At 38.9% G+C, this 24623-nt stretch overlaps 2 pseudogenes; one reads left to right on the top strand and one right to left on the bottom strand.

Annotated features, from left to right (window-relative positions):
* The window catches only part of LOC147525565 (uncharacterized), a 36532-nt pseudogene extending 12914 nt beyond the window's left edge, over positions 1–23618 (bottom strand).
* On the top strand, positions 11258–11351 carry LOC147525566 (small nucleolar RNA R71; annotated as a pseudogene).
* Positions 23619–24623: the final 1005 nt, after the last annotated feature.

The raw sequence follows: 24623 nt of genomic DNA on the forward strand, positions 1-24623 counted from the left end.
ACGTAAACTATCGTTTAGTTTTACTTACGTTTAGAGTTTCATCGTTTTATTTATTAGTAAAACTATTCTTTTTACGTTTATCAGTAGGAGCGCTTCAAGAAATCTACCACCTCTCCCACAAAGCTGAGGTGATCAATCTTACCAACCCTCAAACAACAACATCAATTTCATTCACCGAGGACGATCTAGACAAGGTGTGCCTACCTCACAATGATGCCCTGGTAGTGCATGTCAAAATCAACGGCTGGACAGTAAAAAAAGTCCTTATCGATCCAGGCAGCTCCTGCGACATCCTCTTCTATCAAACATACAAAGACATGCACCTGCTAGACAAGGTGATGATAGAATCAAATGCACCACTCTATGGGTTCAATGGTGACCGCACATATGCCATTGGAGATGTCATCCTACTAGTCTCCATTGGAGAAAAAGAGGACACGGTCAAAACTTCAACACGCTTCAGTGTGATCGATGTCAAGTCATTCTACACTGCCATTTTAGGATGCCAATGGATTCACAAGATCCAAGCAATTCCATCAACCCTACACCAAGTCCTGCGGTTCCCCGGACCCCGAGGCATCATGGAGCACAGAAGCAACCAACTAGAAGTTTACCGATGCAATCACGTCAGCACAACAACCGCGGCCAAACCTCAGATCGTCAAAGGAAAAGATGTCCCAAAGAAGCAAGATCTTCAAGCTTCCAACCCTCCAACATCAGTAGAAGACAAGCTCAACGGGAAGCAAGCACAAATAGAACCAGGAGAAAAAGTGAATTTAGGCACAGATGATGACCCAAAAATTGTTTATGTAGGGGTCGATTTAGACCCCAAGCTCAAGGAGCAACTTGTCAAATTTTGTCTCTCAATAAAGATGTTTTTGCTTGGTCGTATATCGATATGCCAGGAATCGACCCTCAGGTTACTTGCCACAAATTAAATGTCAATCCAAATGTAAAGCCTATCAAGTAATGACCTAGGAAGCTTGCACTCAAATTTCAAAAAGCCATCAACGAAGAGATAGAAAAGCTCAAAAATATTGGATTCATAAGAGAAGTCGAATACCCGACTTGGCTAGCTAACATCGTAGCCGCTCCTAAGAAAAATGGCCAGGTACGACTCCGTATCGACTTCACCAACGTCAACAAATATTACCCCCAAGGACAACTTCCCAATACCAAGGATCGACGTACTGGTAGATCAAACTTGTGGAAATGAACTCCTATCATTCATGGATGCATACAGTGGGTACAATCAAATACCACTTGCAGAGGAAGACCAGGAAAAGACGTCTGATATAAGTGAAATAAATAGTCTACTCACGAAATGAACGATGAAATCAAAACGTAAGTAAACTAAAACTATCTTAAATGCCTATATTTATCAAAGATTCTACTCTCAAGTCTATGAGATATAGTGGAGTAGAGTGATTCGTTCCACTCTTAGTCCTTCTGCATGCTATGTTCTCAAGTGTAAGTACTCTAAACTTAAAGTCTAATGAGAGATTTACGAAAAAGGCAAATAGACTACGATGCAACTACCCACCTAAATGCAACTAGTCGACGATGGGAATAACTAAGGGAATGCTATGTTGATTCGATGATAAGGAGTTAGAGGGAATTGATTCCACCTTAACTTCGACTTAATCCTATTAACCAATTTAATCGTCAGTAATCGAATTGAATCGCTTCGCAGAGAACAATTGGTTCTTCCTAATCCCTAATTACACATGGCATTCCTACCAATTCATAACTAGCATGTGAACGATTAAACCCATTCTCATGGTGAACTAATCGTTTCTAGAGTGGAAAGGAAATTACGACGATTCTACGATATTCGGAATCAAGCTTTCATCAAGGCTTCTCAACCCCTCTAATGGAGGTTTAGCCGAGAATCATTACGCAATCATTTCCAATTACATTTAAACTAAACATGATATAAAGAATTGAAATTTACTTAATTAAACAATAATGAAATCTAATTTAATGACTCAAATGAAATAAAGACAGGAATTGAAATTAGATCTAGGAATGGAAATGACAAAATCGAAATTGATAAAAATACTACTTTATTGATCTAATCAAAATGAAGAACAAGATTCAAAGGTTTAATCTAATACAATAATTGAAATGGAACTAAACTTAATTAATCTACATGAAAAACTAGATCTAGAATTCATTAATGGAGGCTACTAATCTAATCTATTTCTAGGTCTAACTATCTACCATTAACTATCTACCATTAACAAAGAGTTAAACTTTTGTTTTTATACATTCAGATCCAAATATCGTGCATGGGCTTGGAGCCATGTTTTGGGCCAGAGAATCAGGCCCAAAACCCAATTCTTTCAGTCCAAAAAGGCCTCTTCAGCTGCAGTTGGCTTCAACAGACTTTTTGTCCACTTTTGCTCTTCTGATTGGGTCAAGGCTTAGACCATTAGAAAGCTCTTTCCGAGCCGGTCGTTTTGACATAAGGTAGACCCCATTCCGAGGTCTGAGTCCAAAGATATGTCCTTCGAAGTTCTCGACTTTTTGTGTCTTTGTTTCGCCCGTCGACTTTTCAGCTTTTGACCGGGCTTTTAGAAAGGCTTTGTCTTCTCGAAACTTGGCCTTTAATTACGGAACTCCTTAGTAACTGACATTTGCTCCTTTATCTCACTAAAATGGCACATTTCTGCACATAATGGACTTTGAAGCCTGAAATGCATAAAAACACGTGAATCGGTGTTAACTCTTAATTATTACTCACATAATTGGTCTAAAAAGTATGATGTTAAAGGGTTAAAACTACATTTTGGGCTCTTATCAAACCACCCCAAACAGCATTTTGCTTGTCCTCAAGCAAAGATGAGAAATTAACATAAGTGACCAAAAATGGAGTTCTATCTACTTCTCGTTTCGCCGAGTGCGATTGCATTGACCATATGCAACAAGGCCTTAAACCACTAGGAATTCCCTAGTGGACGAGTTATAGCCTCGTGAGAGTTTTCCAGTGAAGGTACTCACAAACTTCATCTATACTACAACGACTAAGAAATAAAACTATTGTTTCCTTATTAATGCTCCAAACTATCTATACATCTCACTAGCTATGAACAAGAATAACCAAGTCAAAAACCTAAGCTAATATATGCATAATAATCAATCATCTATAATAAACATATATACAATGAGTAATACTATGAAATGTCTAGCAGGTCCGTTTCTGAAACTCGGAATAGCGTCCTTAAGTAGGTTCTCACAATAATAGTCAAGATACAACACTCTGATTTTTCCACTCAAGTTTAGCTACTCTAGTGCGCAGTGGGCACACTTTACCTTACAATCTCAATGACAACAAGGAAGCCGGAGTCGATCAAACACATCTGCCACTTACTATCACACTAGCCTATTCCTAATTGAGCTAGAGGTCTTTATTAGGTGTTGCGGGGATTAGGAGATGGTTTAAGAAGGAAGGAAATGGATATTCAAAAGGACAAGTCCGAGATAATAGAGTCTTCATATTATGTAACTAGAGAAAACCTTGTTATTTACTTTTGCTTCTACACTTTGTTTCCATCCTTAGCCATATTTTTTTTTTTTTTTTTTTTTTTTTTTTTTTTGCTTTTTGACCCTTTTATTCTATTTTTGGAGTTTTTATTTTATTTCTATTTTTATTTTTCTTTTCCTTGGATGGAAACTTCTTTTCTTTATTTTCTGAAGCAATTAACTAACTTTTGTTTACACAAGTTTTTCTCTTCTTCTTTCTTCCTCATTCTATTCTCAGACTTATTCTAAATTGGGTGGGTTGAATTATTATTATTATTTTTTTTTTTTTGTTTTATTTTTGTAACAGGGTAAAGGATTTGTGGTTTATGGAAGGCTAAAGAAAGGCTCAGAGGGGCGACTAGCGGAAAATAATTCATAGGTTTGAATTTCTGGCTATATCGATCCAAAGATGGCCTAAATTCTCTTTAGGATATGGCATAGTGATCAAGCAAGTGGACGTGTGATATCTCTATCCGGATTTTACTTCTCCCTTGTGTCATTTCTCAAATGTTTTGCTCATATAAGGCTTTAGGCTATATTCTCACAGGATTTGTAGAATAAGTACTCTAGCCTAGATTTCAGAAACTTACTGCTAACAATCATAGATACTCATGCAATATATTTATAGATAGATGCAAAGAGTATTACCTATATATTAACCTAAGTTTCTAACAATTATTCTGATGCAACAGCTACGTGAGACTTCTAGATTGTTAAGAGCATGGAGAAAGAAACAATACCAATATTCCTAAGTGTATAGCATGAACTTATTTATTTATATTTTTGAATTTTTAAAATTTTAACTAGAAAACAAATGCATATTAACTCTATCTATATCCTAACAGATGCCTTAATTACACGTGTTTCTATGCCCCCCCCCCCCAAACAAGAAGCATGTGTTGTCCTCAAAGCATTTAAATAAAGAGGGCAGGAAAAATAGCATTGAAGCGCGTGAAATTCAGGAATATCTGTAAAACAAGGTTAGAACGTATTAATATAGGAAATAAAAACTGACACAACTCTATACGAGTTCTACCCATTATGGGGTTAACAAGAATGAAATTGCTTGGGACATAAGCGCACAACTAACTAGAATGAAAACTTACCTTATCCCCCGCGATTACTGGCCATCATCTTCCTCATTCTTTTCTTCCATAAAGAAGTGAGGTTCCTTCGCGGCTGCCATGCCATGATAATTTGCCAGCTTCCCGCCATTTATCATCTATGATTGCTAACCTATTAAGAGCCACTTGGTCCGACGGGGTGTAGGGTGCAACCCAGATGAGGTTGTATCCTCCACCCTTGCCAAGTCATTGCACCGGAAAGATCGAATAATACTATTGGTGGGTCGATGCGATTGTCGGCCGTAATCCAATCCGCGTGAAGCGTGTACAAAAAAACAGAAAAGAAACATAGCATAATACGAGAAACTAGAACGGGCATAAGAAGGTACTTATGCCTCATGCTATGGGATCGAAGCTAAACTAGACATCAAGGTTCGGGAAGGTCATGACACATACGTCCCGTGGCTAAAGCAAGGAAGACGCCGCAAGTGGTATCATTCACGTAAGAAAACGCCATTCCCTAAAATGTTTAGCATGATCCAAAACATAACAGTTCCTATGTTCATGGACAAGGCTACCATAGCGACGTTATATTCCCCTTGGTCCTCAATAATAATAAAAATGCCCGCTTATACGACTCATGCAAAACTCGTAAATGTAGACATACATATTATCGACCTAATAGCACCATGGGTCTTGTATTTCAAATGGCATAGCCAGATCAAGAACAAATGCTAGCAAGAACCTGGTAATTTCCATTGGTTCATTATCAATGTTGATGGAGAACACTTGTTCTCCATCTGGTCTTTCAAAGAAAATGCAGTTATCGTAAAAATAAGATGCTAGTGTTGGAGAATAAAGTGCATCCGATCTTACCATAAGCGGCTCCCAACCAACGAATGTGATCGCTTCGCGAAACCAAGCACCATAAGTAGTGCTTTGGAACAAATCTTCGAAAGACTGTTCCGGTATCAATGTTGGAGATGTCATCTCAAAATTATGCTTTGGAATAGCTGCGAATGATCCGGATACTACGCGCGAAAAACTGGAAATTTTCTGGTCCACGGAAGTCGTATGCCGGTCGCCTCAAGAAATTGAAATTTCCGGTGTTTGAGCCGGTCGCGCTTCAGTTTGGGCCGAGCCTCGACAAAAACTCAAAAAATATACAGAGCGAAAAAAGGCCATGTAGGCGAAAGTGCTCTGAGTTGCGTAAACTCGAAAATGAGCCAAACGAGGGAATCATCGGGAGTGAAAGGTGAGTGATGGAGTTTAGGTGTAGTGTGAGTTGTGAGGATAGATTGTATCAAGTTTATATAGGTTTAAAGTTGCTAAAATGGATCGAAGTTGCCAAAACTAATTACGGCAGCTTTTAAATCCTAAAATTTCCAAACCCGAAAACGGAAACAACTCATATCCTTGATTCTAATTTAAACCCAGTATCTTTTAGGTTGATTTTATGATAGAATGTACCTATTTAATCTAGATTTCATCCTACAATGATACTCAATCATAAATATGCCGAAACGGCCAAATTTTCACCTTAACTCCGCAATAAATTCTAACACGAGGGTTATAAAAATGATGCTTGAATTGATAAAACCACCCCCAAACAAGTTGGGAAGGTGGGGTCAATATTAAACAACCACGCATAATGAAAATGACCCATTATATTAAAAATAATTCATGCGGAGTACATTTCACTACAAAATTCAACTTATGGAAATAAACTTGCATTAAAATAAATAACAATAATGAAATTACAAATAAAACATAAAACATAAAACTATACTATCCCTAGCTACTCCGGAACTGGTGCCGGAGGGAACATGCTCCGAGATCGCTCCCCGAAGCTCCCCAAGAGCCAACCACTATTCGCCCTTCGGGCGACGACGGTCGTGCCCTCGATGGTGTGTCCTCGAAGAGAGTCCCCGTGAGGTGGGAATCGTGTCGCGAATCTCGTCCCGAACCGGCGCCGAAGCTTCTAGCTCGGCTCCATTTGTTCCCACCTCTCGCCCTCTCTCTCGGTACGGGAGCTCGGTTGTGATGCATCGTTGCTGTCGAGTCCGGAGGTCTTCACAGATAGTGTTAAGCTTAACGCGATGCCTCGATGGATCACAACCATGCGTTCTGCATCTGTCCAGCACCTCTCCAAGGCATCCGCGTCAAAACAGGTCAAGTCCTCCTCATCCTCGGAGGCATCCTGATGTCCCCCAGCCTCCTCGGCATTCTCAGCTCCTCCATCCTCTTTTTCTTCTTCTCTATCCTCAGCCAATCTCCAAACCCGTTGGACACACTCCTTATAGATGCGAGGGTTACAGTGGAGAGTGATGTATGTCCGATCAATACCGCTGCCGCTGCTCTTCTCTCAACTTGAGCATGATCTTTGTTATCAACACGGGAGAGGGCAACATACCTCCCTACTCCCCTAATCATGCTCAAGAAAAACTCTAAGATGCGTAAGTCATACTTCCGCTCTGGAGTATCCATAAGATATGGAGGCAGCTTCAGCCGATATCGCCGACCTTCCCCTTCCCTTGATCGTTCTCCCGATCCAATCCACCGGGTCAGTAGCCAGCTGGTTGGTCCTAAGGGAAGCCTGTCGAACACAATGCGATCTTGCATTGTAGTCCCTCCAATAACTGTCTCGTGCATCAATGGTTCTACCCCATTATGCTGGGACTCCTGCAGGGTGACATCGGATGGATTCTAGGCGAATGCCTAGAATCTCAACAACAACCCAGTCGTCACTTCCTTCCGCCTCTTAACCACAACAACAAAATCCTCGTCCCTTCCAACTCCCTCAGATCGTAGAACCGCCGGACTAAGTCCTCGTGGTAATAGGCTTTAGTCGAAAGTACCACAAGCTACTCCAGATCTCGACCGATCATCTCGCTATCATAAAAAAACGCCGGTCGGGCGTAAAAGCTTGCTCCGCAAAATTTGGCGTTGTTGAGCCATTGGAAGTTTGGAATGTAGTGGGGTTTAAATGTGATGTAGTGGTGGGATTTTAATCGACCGGTTGAAGCAACAGTGGTGGTGGTGGAGTGGTGGCGGCGCAAAGCACCAAAATTTTGAATTTTTGGTGGTTTTAGTGATGTAAATCGGTGGGAGTGGTAGTCGGTGGTGTTTGGAGTCGATTTGGGTTGGGATTTGATTTTGGGCGGGGTTAATTCTCGTTTTTTTTATTTTGATTTTGTTTTTAGGTTTTGGAGCTTGGCGTTAATGGCGGAATGGAGAAAGAAGATCGACCGTTGGTTAAGGTAAGGCACGGTCGCTACGTCGGTGGCTGGTTGGGCCCAAGCCCAAAATCGAAATTGTGTTTTTTTTTTTCCGATTTTTCGCAAAATTTCAAATCAAAATTGCCGCTTCGTTACCGGTCCGATTTTTGCGAATGAGATATGGAAATGATTAAGAGAGAATTTTCAATCCAATGATCCATAAAACACTCCATTCGACCGTGGATGACATATAAGATAGTGGAAAATGCCTTGAAGTGCGTGCATGACGACGTTATCACGAACAATTGAACTCTAAATTCATGGATTATGTCAACCCGAATCGTAATACAATAAAACGGCCTAAGCAACTCTAATGGGACATAAATATTTAGTACGGAACATTTAACACTTCACCCCCAAACAAATTTTTACAACGAAGCTTAGAAAATTTGTTTTAGCAATAGGGTCTTTTAAAAGTCGATTCGAGACTTCCTAGGTTACTATGCTTATTCATATATATATATATATATATATTTTTTTTTTTTTTTTTTATTTTAAAAATAAAAACAATAAACAATAAAGACATAATTCACCCCATAGAGAAACATGACTCAAAAAAATCCGAGAAAACATGCAAGAGTGGAAAACGTGAATTATGTTTAAACGTGGACTTAGGATCCGGTACTTACAGCTACACACTCCATAGGGAGGGCCCGGTTACCTTAATGGTGTACTCACCAATATATGGAAATGAAAGGAAATGCACCAACCACAAAAGTTGAGTCGTTTATAGTCAGATACTCGAGACTTTATCTAGACGTATGTATGAACATGCAGTTTATCATATATCAACAACCGAAATAATTGTGGATCATTCTATAAATAAATATCCCAGAAAATATATCCAAACACAATCAAGCACCAAGATTTCCCATGACTCAACCTAGTGAAATGAAAGCGAAGTCGGATAACCCTATTATGTAACCTATCTTGCACCTTGTTTTTCATTTTTGAATGAGTGGGTGTTCTAGTAAATAAGGGTGGAAAAGTGAATGGTTGTGAAGAATATGGTGGATATGGATAAGTTGTAGAAAGACAGCCTGTAAACAATGAGGATGTGGTTTTAGCACAAAACTCATTCATTATGTGTGTAGGGACTGTCTCAATTCTGAAAATGAAGGTGTCAAGTGGTTTGTCCTTCTGTAGTATTTGTTTACTAGGTGGATTTAAAAAATTATGGAGCACGGGAGAAACAAAAGGATCGAGTGCAAACTCGAGATTCCTTTGAAAGGGTGGAAGGAGGGGAATCGAGGTGGATGTTGTGCAAAGTAGTTCTTGATAGGGTGATTCATCACTTGCTCGAAGAAACTCATCGAATTGCTCATCTAGATTGGTCATATCCTCGTTACTATGATAGTCCTCTACATCTTTGAGAAAGTCATCTATCTCATCCGCATCCGTAATATGTGTATCGACTAGTGTAGGGATGGAAATGTTGGAGTCTGAACTTCCAAAGGAAAGAAATTTGGGCATATGATTATCAAAGAACGTGTTGTTGAAATAATCTCGAGCAACGCTCTCGATCATGCTAACCTCTCCATCCATAGACGAATCGGGTAACTGTGGTTTTGTTTTAAAAACATTGACTTCAAATGAGAAAGATGGCCAAAAGACATGGACATTGAACCATCACGCAATTAATGAGCGCGTGGCGGTTGCCGAAAAAGGACGCCCTAAGATGATCGGACAGAGTCGTTAATCCACTTCGCGGTCGAGGATGACAAAATCGGCGGATAGTAAAAATCCTGAATTTTTACCGAACATTTCGGAAAAACCCTTAGGATACTTAATAGACCGATCGACTAATTGCAACGCCATTCTAGTGGGTTGCATCTCGTCTAGACCTATTTGTCTATACAAATAAAACGGGAGTAAGTTTACACTAGCCCCCAAGTCTAATAACGCGGTCGTCATATAGGAATCTCCTAAGGTGCATTGTATGCGTGGGATCTACCGAGTGGTCCTTGTTCTTAACAATTCCATTATGTTCAGATAGAGTTGAGAATTGTTCTGTTAAAAAGGCGTCTTTTGGTATATTGGTCTTACGCCTAGTAGTACACAATTCCTTAAGAAACTTAGCATGGTGTGGTAGCTTTTTTATAGCTTCGAGGAAGGGAAGGTTTATAGTTAGATTCTTAAAAACATTCCTAATCTCCTCGTAATTTGTATCCCTAGTTAACATGGCTAATTTTTGTGGAAAACGGTGGTTTCGTCTATATTTTAGCAATGGTATTACCCGGTGTTTAACCGTGGCTTCCCTTTTTAGGTTGTGTTGTAACCGGTACCTCTACAAAGTAGGCTCTTCAGTTTCTATTTCGCATCTAGTAATATAGCAAGTGTAGGGTTATCTTGGCGGGTAACTATAGGCATAGTTACTTTGTTATCAACCACTTTACAAGACGGGAGAGTGGTGATGGCCTTTAGCTCACCTACATTTTCATACTCGTTACTAGTATTATTGGTTACCTCAAAGGCTGTATTTGTTGTTTTAAGATTAGGTATTTTGTGACTGGAAACACGCTTTGGGTTGGGCTTTATCTTGAGCCAACCGTTTGGTTAAATTATTAACGGATTGTAGAAGCCGTTGGTTAGATTGAGCCATGGTTTGGAAAAGTTTTGGCTCACTTGTATGAAGGTGTCAAGACGATCCGGTTGTGTGGGTGTAGTAGTCACGGGTGGTGTGGACCGAACTATTTCACGGAATTATTTATGGGTGGATTTTGGTAGTTATTATTTATCGAACGATACCTCTACTAGCATTATAATTATTATAACTACTTTGACCTTGTGCTTGACCTTGTCAAGGTTGCACTTGGTTGTTATAATTATTAAAATTCCCCGACCACCGCCTTTTCGTGAGTGGGGCTTAGTTAAAGCCGTCATAGGCCTAACATATTGGTTCTTGTACCCTTGAGGTGTGACGCTTTTGGTTATTTCTCCAACCGGGTTGGGATTTTGTCTCCAAGGGCGTTAGGTTCACTATTAATGGAACAAGCCTGCTCATAGGCTATAGGGCGATGGGAGTCGGATGCTCGGGGCTCCAAATGAAAACTACATGGATTTGAATTTACATTCATGACGGGATTGGCTTTTGTTGTACAGAAAATGGCCTCTACCTTTTTGTGAGGGATTCAATTAGAGTTTTTAAGCTCGGGATCTGATTTAACCTCAAACATACTTGGTAGCCTTTAATTGAAGAAGAACTAGCGGAGCGGAGTAATCGCGTCACTACCCCCCCAGTTGTTATTTCGCTTAGTTTGGTCCTCTAAAAATTTATAAGCCTCCGAAGCTCCTTTGCTTAAGAAACTACCCCCATTCATTATGTCAAAGACTTCTTTTTGGTGGTGTAGAAGTCATTTGAAAAAGGCACGAACTAATGTGTCTTTCGCTAAGTTATGATGTGGACACTCTATAAGGAGATCGGTGAAACGATTCCAAGCCTCTGAAAATGTTTCATGAGGATTTTGTCGAAAGAAATGAATCTTGGAAAGCATCTCATCCGCTTTTAGGGGTGGGTAAAATGTTCCATAAACAAATTGAATAAGTTTAGCCCACGAGTCCACGAATTAGGCGCTTTGGGCAGCTTAACCAAGACGCCTTTATCGGCTAAGGTGAAAGGGAATACCCTTAATTTAATTTGTTCCGCACCAACCGTAGGATGGTGGAATGTTGTTAGGACTTGTTCAATCCTACGCGTGTAGCCGATAAGGTTTTTCATGGTCTAATCCATGAAAAACGGGTAACAAATTAAAATATTTGGGGATTCGAAATCCCCGGTGGGTCCGCTAGAACGATGCACGATTTGGGGCTATCGCCAAGGCTTTGTAGAAGTCGAGAGAGGCCTCTTCTTCGTCGGGCATTGTGTCATGTGATGATGTGTGTGAAATAGTAGCTAGAGGTGTAGTGGGTGGTATACTAGATAGACTTGTTTGTTGACGTTGTTGTGTAATTACGCTCGGTGTTTTTTGTTCGCCGCACCTTAATCTCATACAAGGATAAAACCAAACTTAGCTAAACACATCAACACTCCAAACAATTCTGATATACTAGTATAAACCTCTAACAGGAGATGCGAGGTGTGGAAGAAAGAAATACCTGATTGCGTCCTTGCTTCGCTTATGAATAGCGTCTTGTTTACGCTTGTTCAGTGTATATAGCAGGTTAGAACACTGAAAAATATGAAAGATCAAAGTCGAATCAAAACTGTCGAAATCCGAAAAATTTTGTTATGGCGCTGGTCGGGTAGAAGCGGTCGCTTCGGGTAATTTTCAAATTACGTGTTTTTAGGGCAGGTCGCCATTCTTGCTCCGTATAGGGCGGTCGGTCGGTCAAAAGAAGGACATTATAATTTTTACCCGAATTTTTCAATCAAACATGGACAACCGTGGGATGAATCAAACATGGGTTTAAGAATGGGACTTTACACTAACACTACGAAAACAATAATGAAAGTGAAACTAAGATGGCAGCGCCATTTGATATAAGTAAAATAAATAGTCTACTCACCTAAATGAACGATGAAATCAAAACGTAAGTAAACTAAAACTATCTTAAATGCCTATATTTATCAAAGATTCTACTCTCAAGTCTATGAGATATAGTGGAGTAGAGTGATTCGCTCCACTCTTAGTCTTTCCCATGCTATGTTCTCAAGTGTAAGTACTCTAAACTTAAAGTCTAATGAGAGATTTATGAAAAAAGGCAACTAGACTTCACGATGTAACTACCCACCTAAATGCAACTAGTCGACGGGGGAATAACTAAGGGAATGCTACGCTGATTCGATGATAAGGAGTTAGGGGAATTGATTCCACCTTAACTTCGACTTAATCCTATTAACGCATTTAATCGTCAATCCGAATTGAATCGCCCGCAGAACAATTGGTTCTTCCTAATCCCTAATTACACATGGCATTCCTACCAATTCATAACTAGGATGTGAACGATTAAACCCATTCTCATGGTGAACTAATCGTTTCTAGAGTGGAAAGGAAATTACGACGATTCTACGATATTCGGAATCAAGCTTTCATCAAGGCTTCTCAACCCCTTCTAATGGAGGTTTAGCCGAGAATCATTACGCAATAATTTCCGATTACATTTAAACTAAACATGATATAAAGAATTGAAATTTACTTAATTAAACAATAATGAAATCTAATTTAATGAACAAATGAAATAAAGACAGGAATTGAAATTAGATTTAGGAATGGAAATGACAAAATCGAAATTGATAAAAATACTACTTTATTGATCTAATCAAAATGAAGAACAAGATTCAAAGTTTTAATCTAATACAATAATTGAAATGGAACTAAACTTAATTAATCTACATGAAAAACTAGATCTAGAATTCATTAATGGAGGCTACTAATCTAATCTATTTCTAGGTCTAACTATCTACCATTAACTATCTACCATTAACAAAGAGCTAAGCTTTTGTTTTTATACATTCAGATCCAAAAATCGTGCATGGGCTTGGAGCCATGTTTTGGGCCAGAGAATCAGGCCCAAAACCCAATTCTTTCATCCAAAAGGCCTTTTCAGCTGCAGTTGGCTTCAACACACTTTCTGTCCACTTGTGCTCCTCTGATTGGGTCAAGGCTTAGACCATTAGAAAGCTCTTTCCGAGCCGGTGGTTTTGACATAAGGTAGGCCCCATTCCGAGGTCTGAGTCCAAAGATATGTCCTTCGGAAGTTCTCACGACTTTGTGTCTTTTCGCCCGCTGTCGACTTTTCAGCTTTTGACCGGCTTTTAGAAAGGCTTTGTCTTCTCGAAACTTGGCCTTTAATCACGGAACTCCTTAGTAACCGACCTTTGCTCCTTTATCTCGCTAAAGTGGCACATTTCTGCACATAATGGACTTTGAAGCCCGAAATGCATAAAACACGAATCGTGTTAACTCTTAATTATTACTCACATAATTGGTCTAAAAGTATGACTGTTAAGGGGTTAAAACTACAGTTTTGGGCTCTTATCAACGTCCTTCATAACCGAACAAGGAACGTTCTGCTATAATTTCCTACCATTCGACTTGAAGAACGCAGGCGCGACCTACCAAAGACTTGTCACAAAGATGTGCAAAGACTTGCTGGGCGACACTATGGAAGTCTACATAGACGACATGGTAGTCAAAAGCGAAAAGACTAAAGATCACATTTCTCACCTACAAGATGCCTTTGAAAGACTGCGCCAAAACAAAATGAAGCTCAACCCAGCAAAATGTGTATTTGGGGTAGCTTCAAGGAAATTCCTAGGCTACCTCGTTTCACAAAGGTGCATCGAAGCAAACCCAGAACAGATACGAGCTCTCCTTGAGATGCCAGAACCAACTTCAAAGCAACAAATCTACAAGTTATCTGGCATGGTTTCTGCCCTCAATAGATTCATCTCACGTGCATCTGACAAGTGCAGACCATTCCTGCAAATATTGAAGAAGGGTGCAACATTCACATAGATAGACGAATGCCACAAAGCTTTCAACTACTTGAAAGCTTACCTATCAACTCCACCCGTCCTATCCAAACCAACTGAAGGAGAGACACTAGGGCTTTACTTTTCAACTACTGACTTTGCTATCAGCTCGGTTCTCTTTCGCGAGAACAAGGGTATCGAAAAGCCAGTCTACTTCACCAGCAAGACATTGGCAGATTTAGAAAAACATTACTCTCCGATAGAGAAAACGATGTTGTCTTTGCTGTACTCTGCTAGAAAGTTCCGACCTTACTTCCATGCTCACAGCATCAAAGTCATCACAGATGTACCCATCAAATAGGTCTTAAGTTCTAGCAAAAAAATAGCCCGCATGGCCAAATGGGCTGAAGAACTCAGAGAGTATCACATATACTTCATTCCCAGAACGTCTCGTAATGGTCAGGTCGTCAATGATTTTTTGGCAGACTTCCCCATCGAAGATATCAACTGGGAACCCAAGCCAATCACTTCATTTCATTAACCATCCACCCCAGACACATGGCACCTCTATGTAGATGGAGCATGCAACAATAGCGGTAGTGGACTAGGGGCTGTGTTAATTTCACTAGAAAGAACACAGCTACAAAAGTAAAAAAAAATCGATTTTGCAACATCCAACAATGAAGCGGAATATGAAGCATTAATCACAAGCCTCCGCATGGCACAATAGCTACAAGTCCAGAAACTCAAAGCTCATAGTGACTCATAGCTAATCGTCAAGCAGATCAACAAAGAGTATGTAACAAACGGAGCAAACCTGGCCAAATACGCTCAGGTCATCAATGACATCATTAGCTCATTCAAAAATTCTCCTTGGAACATATTCCTCAAGAGGATAACAAACATGCAGAGAGCCTGGCTTCCTTTGCCTCGAAGACCCAAGAGACATGTCCAACCACAATCTACATTGACATCCTGGAGAGGCCCGCATACCAGCAAGAAAATGTCAACAGCCTCACAGATTTTCAGCCCTCATCCGAAGAAGCGATCACTCAATCTTGGATAGGTCCATTTATGAAATTTCTCTTACATGGTAAGCTCCCAGTAGAAGCAAAGAATGCTCGTGCCATCAAATTTTGAGCTCCCAGATACACCGTAATCAACGGACGATTGTTCTGTAAATTCGCAGGAGGACCCCACCTAAGGTGTATAACTCCACGCGAAGGCCAACTCATCTTCGACGAAATTCACAAAGGTGAATATGGTAACCATGCAGGAGCAAGATCTCTGGCTCATAAAGAAATCGCCTAAGGGTATTACTGGCTAGGCATGCACATCGAGGCAAAGAAGTACGTGCTCAGATACCACCAATGTCAACTATTTGGACACAACCATCTAAGTCTGGCATGAGAATTGATCAACATAGCCATCCCATGGCCCTTTCACATGTGGGGGCTAGACATCATGAGACCATTCATCCCACAAAAGAAAACATGACTCAAATATGTCCTACCAGCCACAGATTACTTCACCAAGTGGGTTGAAGCAATCCCACTAGTTCAAGTCAAAGAAGTCCATGTCATCAACTTCATATGGACCAATATCATCACAAGATTTGGTCTACCCCACACCCTTGTCATGGACAACGGAACTCAATTTGCTGGCTCACAAGTCAAGGCATTTCTACAAAAATAATGCATCATTCAAGCATTTTCTACACCTAGTGATAGGAAATTAGACAGTCTAATTAAATAAACTAATCTAACCCAAATTAAATCGCAAGCGCACAGGTATCGTTGAAAATAGTTGCGGCTAACGGGTCAATCCCACAGGGATTTCTACTTCAGACAAACAAGTAATAAAATTATACTTAAGTAATTCTATCAGATTTTTGATGTATGATTTAATCTAACTATTGACTAAGCAATGCAATTAAACTATTAACTACGAAAGCAATAAAAATATGGATTAACTATCAATGAAGAAAACACTAAGGCTTTCGAATCCACCCTAGACCATTGTAGATTATCTTAGTTTAATTAATTTTAAAGTTCTTTTTTTATTACGAGTAGCATGAGGGAAAGGCAACCTTGCTTGCTTGAAGATGTGAGCGTGTAATTCTTAAACAATTCTAACAAATCGTATTAATTGAATTTCAGAAAATAGATATAAACCCCTAGCAAAAATTGTCTTTTTACAGCACAACTTCTCACAGGTTTAAATATACTTTAGAACCGATGCCTTGATATCAACATAAACTTAACCCAACAATTGACTAGTCTAGACATGGATTAAACATGTAGGATATAATCAATGATAGAATTTATATAGAGATAAGAGAATTCAATTAATTATTTACTATAAAACTTAAATCAGAGAACAATATATAACCCAATTAAACATAGAAAAACCTACGCAAGTCTAGGGCTTCATTTAGGCCCTAGCTTGGATTTTAGCTAGACATGATAATTTGCAACACGAAAATATAAGAAGAATAAATCATATACAAAACCGTAATCCTGCTTTGATATCTTCTTCTCCACTTTGTCTGTTGCTCTTGGCTCCAATTTGTGCTCTCCAAAGATCCCCCTCCCTTTGGTTTTTACTGGTATATATAGAGGTTTGGTCAGGGTAGTTTTTGATTTGGAATGGAATTAGAAAACTTCTGATTCGGTCGCGAGAGTTTCGAATTCGATCAATTTGATTGGAAAATGGAATGTCGGGTTTTCATTACTGTCTTTACGAGATGGGTTTCTGTTTGTATAAGATGGAAGGTAGTGGGTGTGGGTGCCTTCGCTTCAAGGTAGTAGGTGGTGTATGGCTTGTTTGGTTTTGGAAGCTTCGATTTAATCACTGGAATTAGAGGGGTTTTGGGTCTATTCGCGAATTGGAAATGGAGAAAGAACTAAAGGCTGCTATGGTACATCAAGGTGGATAGGAAATGGTGTGGCCATTAGTTAGTGGGTGTGGGCTTTTAAGTGTGGACATGATCTGGTCCGGTCTATCAAGTGCTAAGAATTCAGCACATGGGCTTCCATATTTAGTCCACTATCACCTTCTTTAGACTTTAACCGACATGGTTCTGGTCCTAGTTTTTGGGCCAACTCAACCTAGGCCCATATATCATTTAACTTCAGCCCAAAAACTCCTTTGTGAATTACACAGACCAAGTCTTAATGCTTGATCCAAAGACTTGTGCTTGTTGCCATGTGCTGCCACCAATAACCCAGTCACTTTCTATGTCCTGTTGCAAGACCAATGAGAAGCCTCTGTCAAATATTTGATTCTCTACTGCACGACCACCTTTACATAATCTCCAATTAGCTTGAAACCACAACCTAGTCAACATTTTGTGCACACTACCAATTTCCTGCCAAATCACCAAAATTACACTAACTAAATCAAATAAATAAAATAAATGGACTAACTAATATAAATTTTGGCGTAAATATGCAACGTTTACGTGCTTATCAAATACCCCCAAACTTATATTTTGCTAGTCCTCGAGCAAAATTAAAACTAAACTAATAAGAAAAACAAAAATCCTAACTCACTTTCGTAGGAATCACGGTTACACTTAGCATGTGTAACAAGCCTTTTAAACCCCTAGGTTACCCCCAGTGGACGAGTTTAGTCTCGTGAGGGTTTTCAAAAATGGTACCCACAAGCATTAACATAGTATAACCAATGGTGATATAATTTTCTCAGAGATAAAATCTTTTGCCAACTGATAAACAAGTTAAAAAATTATTGATTATCACAGTTTCCATCATTATCACCAAGACGCATCACTACTTTCAAAGATAGAAAACACTGACTACTACTCCAAACCAAAGCGTGTGTGTGTTTAGCCAAACTAATACATTCTCATATCCAAGTAACGGAATTCCTAACTTACTTTTCCAAAGAATATATCAACTTCAATCCTCACCATTCATACACTCACAAGAAAGTCTCTCTCTCAGATAAGTTTTCAATTTTACCTCTGTATGTAGGGGAATGAGTAAAATAATAGAACATCCCACATACTTAGCCAGAAAGACGGACTTATGAAATTTCAAAAACAAATTAGCCTCATGGAAAGAATGTCAATCACATGTGAAGTGTCGGGTCCTTCACTTTAGCATCCTCTCACCTATTCTATACTTCATATCATACTTTTGTGATAAGTCTAGGTATTAAGACGGGGCTTAAGATAGGCTACCAAGAAAAGGGTAAAAAGGAATAATTTTTTTTTGAGAATAACTAAAGACCATCTTGTACTTGACCTTCATGGAAAATTTCTTCACTTTGTAGATCACATTACTTGACTTTCTCACTACTTCTGCTTAATGATTTCTCTTTCTTTTTCTTTTTCTTTTATATATATATTTCTTTCTTTATTTTTTTTTCTATTGAATCACTTTGAGCAAAAAGAATGATTTTCTTCATTTGACTTTAGTAAATTTTCCTTCTGAATCTTCTTTCTTACAGCTTTCTCCTTAGTCATTAGAGATCCTCAGAAATATAGGTAAGGTTAATAATATGGGTTTACACTCCTTATTAGGAGTTGGGTTAAGGATAATTGGTTTAAGAAGAAAAGGTTTAATATATAAAGCTCAAAATGGGTTAACATGATGATCCTACTAGGTGGGATAAATGCTAATTGGCTTACTACTTGACTTATCAGTATGATATTCTACTTCGAATAGACTACAAGACTTAATGGCTATCTCCCCAGTTGATGTCACTTCGTGATCGACCAAAACAAGAAAAAAAATGAGACTATAAACGAATTTAAGCACAGAAGAATGAATGAGTCAACTTGGACTCTAAATTTACTTAAAGACTCTCCAAAAAATTCAAAGGCTCAAGTCTCACGGGTTAAGTCTCTATATTCCTCTTCTAGTTCACTAGGAGATTAAATTACTCTTCAATTTGACGTGTATCAGGTGGCTAATAGTGCAAATTTCACTTTGGCTTAGACTTTCATCAATAAAATCTATTTCTAGAGGTAGAAAATAGTCTAAGCGACAACAACTTCAAAAGTGACTCTTAACTTCATAGATTCCTTGAAAATCAGTGCCTTTTGAGATCAAAATTTTTAAATTTCTCATCATAGAAAATCACCATTAATCATACCATGTTGGACATTTATTTTTCGCTAAACAAACATTTTGTTCCCACCCGCAAACTTATCATAGACATTGTCCTCAATGTTAACATAGATACATAATTTAAAAGATAACAACATGGACAAGTAATAGTATATAAGGAAAGAGGTTACCAAGAGTTCCAAGAATGAAAAATAATATCTTTGAGTCACCTGTAGAAATTAATACCTCACAAAAGATATAACAATGATAATATAAAAGAGGAACCAATGTTACTACAATGACTAAAATGTGTCACGTGTCTCATCCCATAGAGTTACACGTCTCCAAAAAGGCGGAGAAAAGGTGCTAGAGGGGAATGCATGATACACGTGCACAAGACTCAACAAAAATAAAAACATGGGTTGCCTCCCATAAGCGCTACAGTTAACGTCTGCAGACGAATGCTTCACACACCCAATCCTTGGATTAACGCTATGTCTACCAACTGAACACATGAGAGTGAATAGAGAAGACTAGGGGATGTAATGGAATATAGGGGAACAATGAAAAATGACTCTAACAAAAGAAAACATAAAACCTAAACTACTAAAATACAACAAGCATACTCATTTAGTTATGATAAACATGATCAATAAGATCCACCTCTTCCACATCCTTATTAGCAAAACCATCAAGATATGGTTTCATCGTTCACCATTAACCTTAAACACACGACCATCCGTTGGATCCTCTATCTCAACAGCACCATGAGGAAAAATTGTTTTAACAATGAAAGGACCAGTCCACCTAGAACGTAATTTACCAGGAAAAAGACGCAAACGAGAATTATATAGCAAAACTTTTTTATTAGGTTCAAAGGACTTGTGAAGAATAGATTTATCATGAAAAATCTTAGTCCGCTCTTTGTAAATCTTGGCATTCTCATATGCCTCATTCCTTAACTCAACTAACTCATTCAATTGAAGCTTACATTATGAACCTGCTCTACGCATGTCAAAGTTAAAAGTTTTAATGGCCCAAAAAGCACGATGTTCCAATTCCATAGGCAAATGACATGTCTTCCCAAACACAAGCCTAGAAGGAGACATACTAATGGGAGTCTTAGTATGGTAAGGGGTAGCAAGTTTATGAGTAATATAGTACTTTTTCATTAAAGATTCAAACGCTCGATGTGTAAAATGAGTACCATTATCACTTATAATTGCACGAGGAGTACCAAAACGAGAAAATATATTATATTTCAAAAAGTTAACTACAACCTTGTGATCATTCGTTTTGGCACTGCCTCAACCCACTTAGAAACATAATCTACCACGACGAGGATATAAAGATAACCAAAGGAAAGAGGAAAAGGACCCATGAAGTCTATACCCCACACATCAAAAAGCTCAACAACCAAAATAGGGGAAAGAGGCATCATGTTCCTATGGGAAATATTACCTGTATGCTGGCATCGATCACATCCTAAACAAAATTCATGTGCATCTCTAAAGAGAGTAGGCCAATAAAAACCACACTGCAAAACCTTAGCAGCCGTCTTCTTAGGACCAAAGTGACCACCACATGCATGGTCATGGCAAAAGGAGAGAATACTACGAAACTCACTCTTAGGAACACATCTCCTAACAATTTGATCAGGGCATGACTTAAACAAGTATGGGTCATCCTAGAAAAAATACTTGACCTCAGCAAGAAACTTAGATTTATCTTATTTTCTCCAATGAGAAGGAAACTGACCTGTAACAAGATAATTAACAATATCTGCATACCAAGGCAACTGGGAGACAGCAAAAAGTTGCTTATCAGGGAAGGACTCATTCAAAGGAAAAATATTAGTAGAAGACTCTACTATAAGCCTAGACAAGTGGTCAGCGACCACGTTCTCTATACCATTTTTATCCCTAATCTCAATGTCAAACTCTTGTAATAAGAGGACCCAATGAATAAGACGCGCTTTAGCATCTTTCTTAGAAAGAAGGTACTTTAAAGCTGAATGATCAGTAAACACGACAACCTTAGACCCTATGAGATAAGACCTAAACTTGTCTAAAGCATACACAATAGCTAACAACTCCTTCTCGATTGTAGTGTAATTCATTTGGGCATCATTAAGAGTTTGACTTGCATAATAAATTACATGGGGCAACTTGTCAAACCGTTGACCTAAAACAACCCCAATAGCATAGTCCGACGCATCACACATTAACTCAAAAGGCACACTCCAATCAAGTGGTTATATGATAGGAGAGGTAGTCAATAAATGTTTAAGTTTCTCAAAAGCTTTCAAACAATCATCATCAAAGACAAAATCAACGTCCTTACCAAGTAAATTGCATAAGGGACGAGAAATCTTGCTAAAGTCCTTAATGAATTGCCTATACAATCCAGCATGACCTAAAAAAAACCTAATATCTTTCACAGTCTTAGGTGGTGGAAGACTAGAAATGACATCAATCTTGGCCTTATCGACCTCAATTCCTTCAGTAGAAACAATATGGCCGAGAACAATACCCTGTTGAACCATAAAATGACACTTCTCCCAATTCAACACAAGATTCTTCTCTTTGCACCTAATTAACACTAATTCCAAATGGTGCAAACCCTCATCAAAAGAATCACCAAATATGGAGAAATCATCCATAAACACCTCAAGAAACCTTTCTACCATGTCAGAAAAAATGCTAAGCATGCATCTCTGGAAGGTACCAGGGGCATTACATAACCCGAATGGCATACGACGGTAGGCAAAAGTTCCAAAAGGGCAAGTAAAAGTTGTCTTTTCTTGATCCTCCGATGTAATGCGTATTTGGTAATAACCGGAATAACCATCTAGAAAATAATAATACTTATGATCGGCTAATCATTCAAGCATCTGGTCAATAAAAGGAAGAGGAAAGTGATCTTTCCTAGTGGCTAGATTCAACTTACGATAGTCAATGCAAAATCGCCACCCAATAGTCATATGGGTAGGAACTAACTCGCCATTCACATTCTTAACTACCGTAATACCAGACTTCTTAGGGACAACCTGAATTAGACTCACCCATTGACTATTGGAGATGGGATAAATGATACCCACATCTAACAACTTGAGAACCTCGGCTCTCACTACCTCTCTCATGTTAGGATTAAGCCGTCTCTGGAACTCACGGGTTGGTTTAGCATTCTCCTCTAGATGAATATGATGCATACAATCAATGGGGCTTATCCCATTAATATCAGCAATAGTCTACCCTAAAGTTGTCTTATGGTCTCTAAGAACCCTAAGCAATTTACTCTCTTGTTCACTATCAAGATTAGAAGCAATAATAACAAGCAAGGTCTCATCAGGTCCCAAAAAGACATACTTAAGAGTATCAGGTAATGGTTTCAACTCAAGGTTAAGAGGACTCTCTATGGAAGGAACTGGTTTAGACTCAGAAGGAGAAAGAGGTTCTACCTTGGTTTTCCACTTATTAGTATCTAAGTTTGGGGTGGCATCAAGCAAAGTATTTACTTCACAAATAGAATTATCCACATCAAAATCACCACCAAAGTGAGTTAAACAAGACTCAAGAGGGTCATCAGAATAACTTTCCAAGAAAGTCTTGTGAACCACACTATCAATAAGATTAACATCCCAAAGATCATCAGGTTCAGGAAGTTGTTGACTCACACTAAACACATTAAGTTCTGTAGTCATATTACCAAAATAAAGCTTCAACACTCCATTACGACAGTTAATGATAGCATTAGATGTGGCCAAAAATGGACGACCTAAGATGACAGGAATATGGTATTTAAGATCTTGAACAGGTTGTGTTTCTAGAACAATAAAATCAACTGGGAAATAAAATTTATCAACCTAAATCAAAACATCTTCAACAATACCACATGGAACCCTGACAGACCTATCCGCCAATTGAAGTGTAATCGGCGTAAGTTTCAAATTACCAAGACCAAGTTGTAAGTAAACCGAATAAGGTAACAAATTAACACTTGCCCCCAAATAAAGTAATGCCTTCTCAATCATATGATCACCTATAACACAAGAAATAGTAGGGCATCCTGGATCTCTAAACTTAGGTGGAGTGCAGTTTTGAATAATTGAACTCACTTGCTTAGTAAGGAAATCTTTCTTATGCACATTCAACTTACGTTTTTGCATACACATATCCTTAAGAAACTTGGCATAAGAAGGAACTTGTTTTATAGCATCAAGTAACGGAATATTAATATGAACTTGCTTAAACATCTCCATTATCTCATTAAAAGTATTTCCTTTCTTAGCATGAACTAACCTCTCAGGAAAAGGAGCTTTTGGTATATAAGTTGGTACAAGACTAGACTCGAAAGACGTAGGAGGCTTTAATCACTTCTTAGAAGCATCACTACTATTAGAACCACTTACATCACTCTTCTCGCCCTCACACTCTATAGGATCAGATCTGACCTCAACATCCCTAGGCATCTCAACCCTATTATCAATATGTTTACCACTTCTAAGAACGGTAATAGACTTGGCTTGCTCCTGGTGGTGCTCTTGGCTCAAGTTAGAGCCTATTTCATACTGTCCCTTTGGATTAGCCACTAGTTGACTAGGAAACCTACCATTTTCCCTCTCATTCAAAGTATTAGCAATTTGACCCATTTGAATTTCCAACTTCGTAATAGATTGCGCGTTTGAATGCAAACTCTGTTGGGTATCCTTTTGAAATCGTTGGGTGTCTTGATGAAATTGAAGGGAACTCTGCATGAAAAGACTAAGAGTGTCCTCAAGAGATGGTTTCTTAGATGGTGGAGGTGGTTGCTGGTATTGCTGAAACTGGTTGGAAGGAACTTGAGCATATGAATGGGAAGGAGGATTCACAGGTGACACCCTTGGATCAATTTGATGCGGCCCATTTTTCATGAGAAATTAGGATGATCCTCCATCCAGGGTTATATGTGTTAGAGTAAGGGTCACCAAATGGTTTCTTATTATATGTGTTGAGTGCATTAGCTTGTTCAGTTATACACTCATTGAACGCAGAGATAGAAAGACACGTTTGGGTTGTGTGCGCGGGACTCTCACATAGCTGACATACTTGAATAACTGACTTGACATGAGAACTCTCTACTTTTAGCTTCAAGGATTCCACCTCCCTTGCAAGATTGGCTAGTTTGGCACTCACCTCAAAATCGCCTCTCACCTCACAAACACCACCCCCTTTGGTTCAGAAGCTACTTGTACACTTCTATCATAGACCCTCCCGGGAGATTCCCA

This window comes from Coptis chinensis, chromosome 1 (genome assembly GCF_015680905.1).
Source record: "Coptis chinensis isolate HL-2020 chromosome 1, ASM1568090v1, whole genome shotgun sequence".
NCBI lineage: Eukaryota > Viridiplantae > Streptophyta > Magnoliopsida > Ranunculales > Ranunculaceae > Coptis > Coptis chinensis.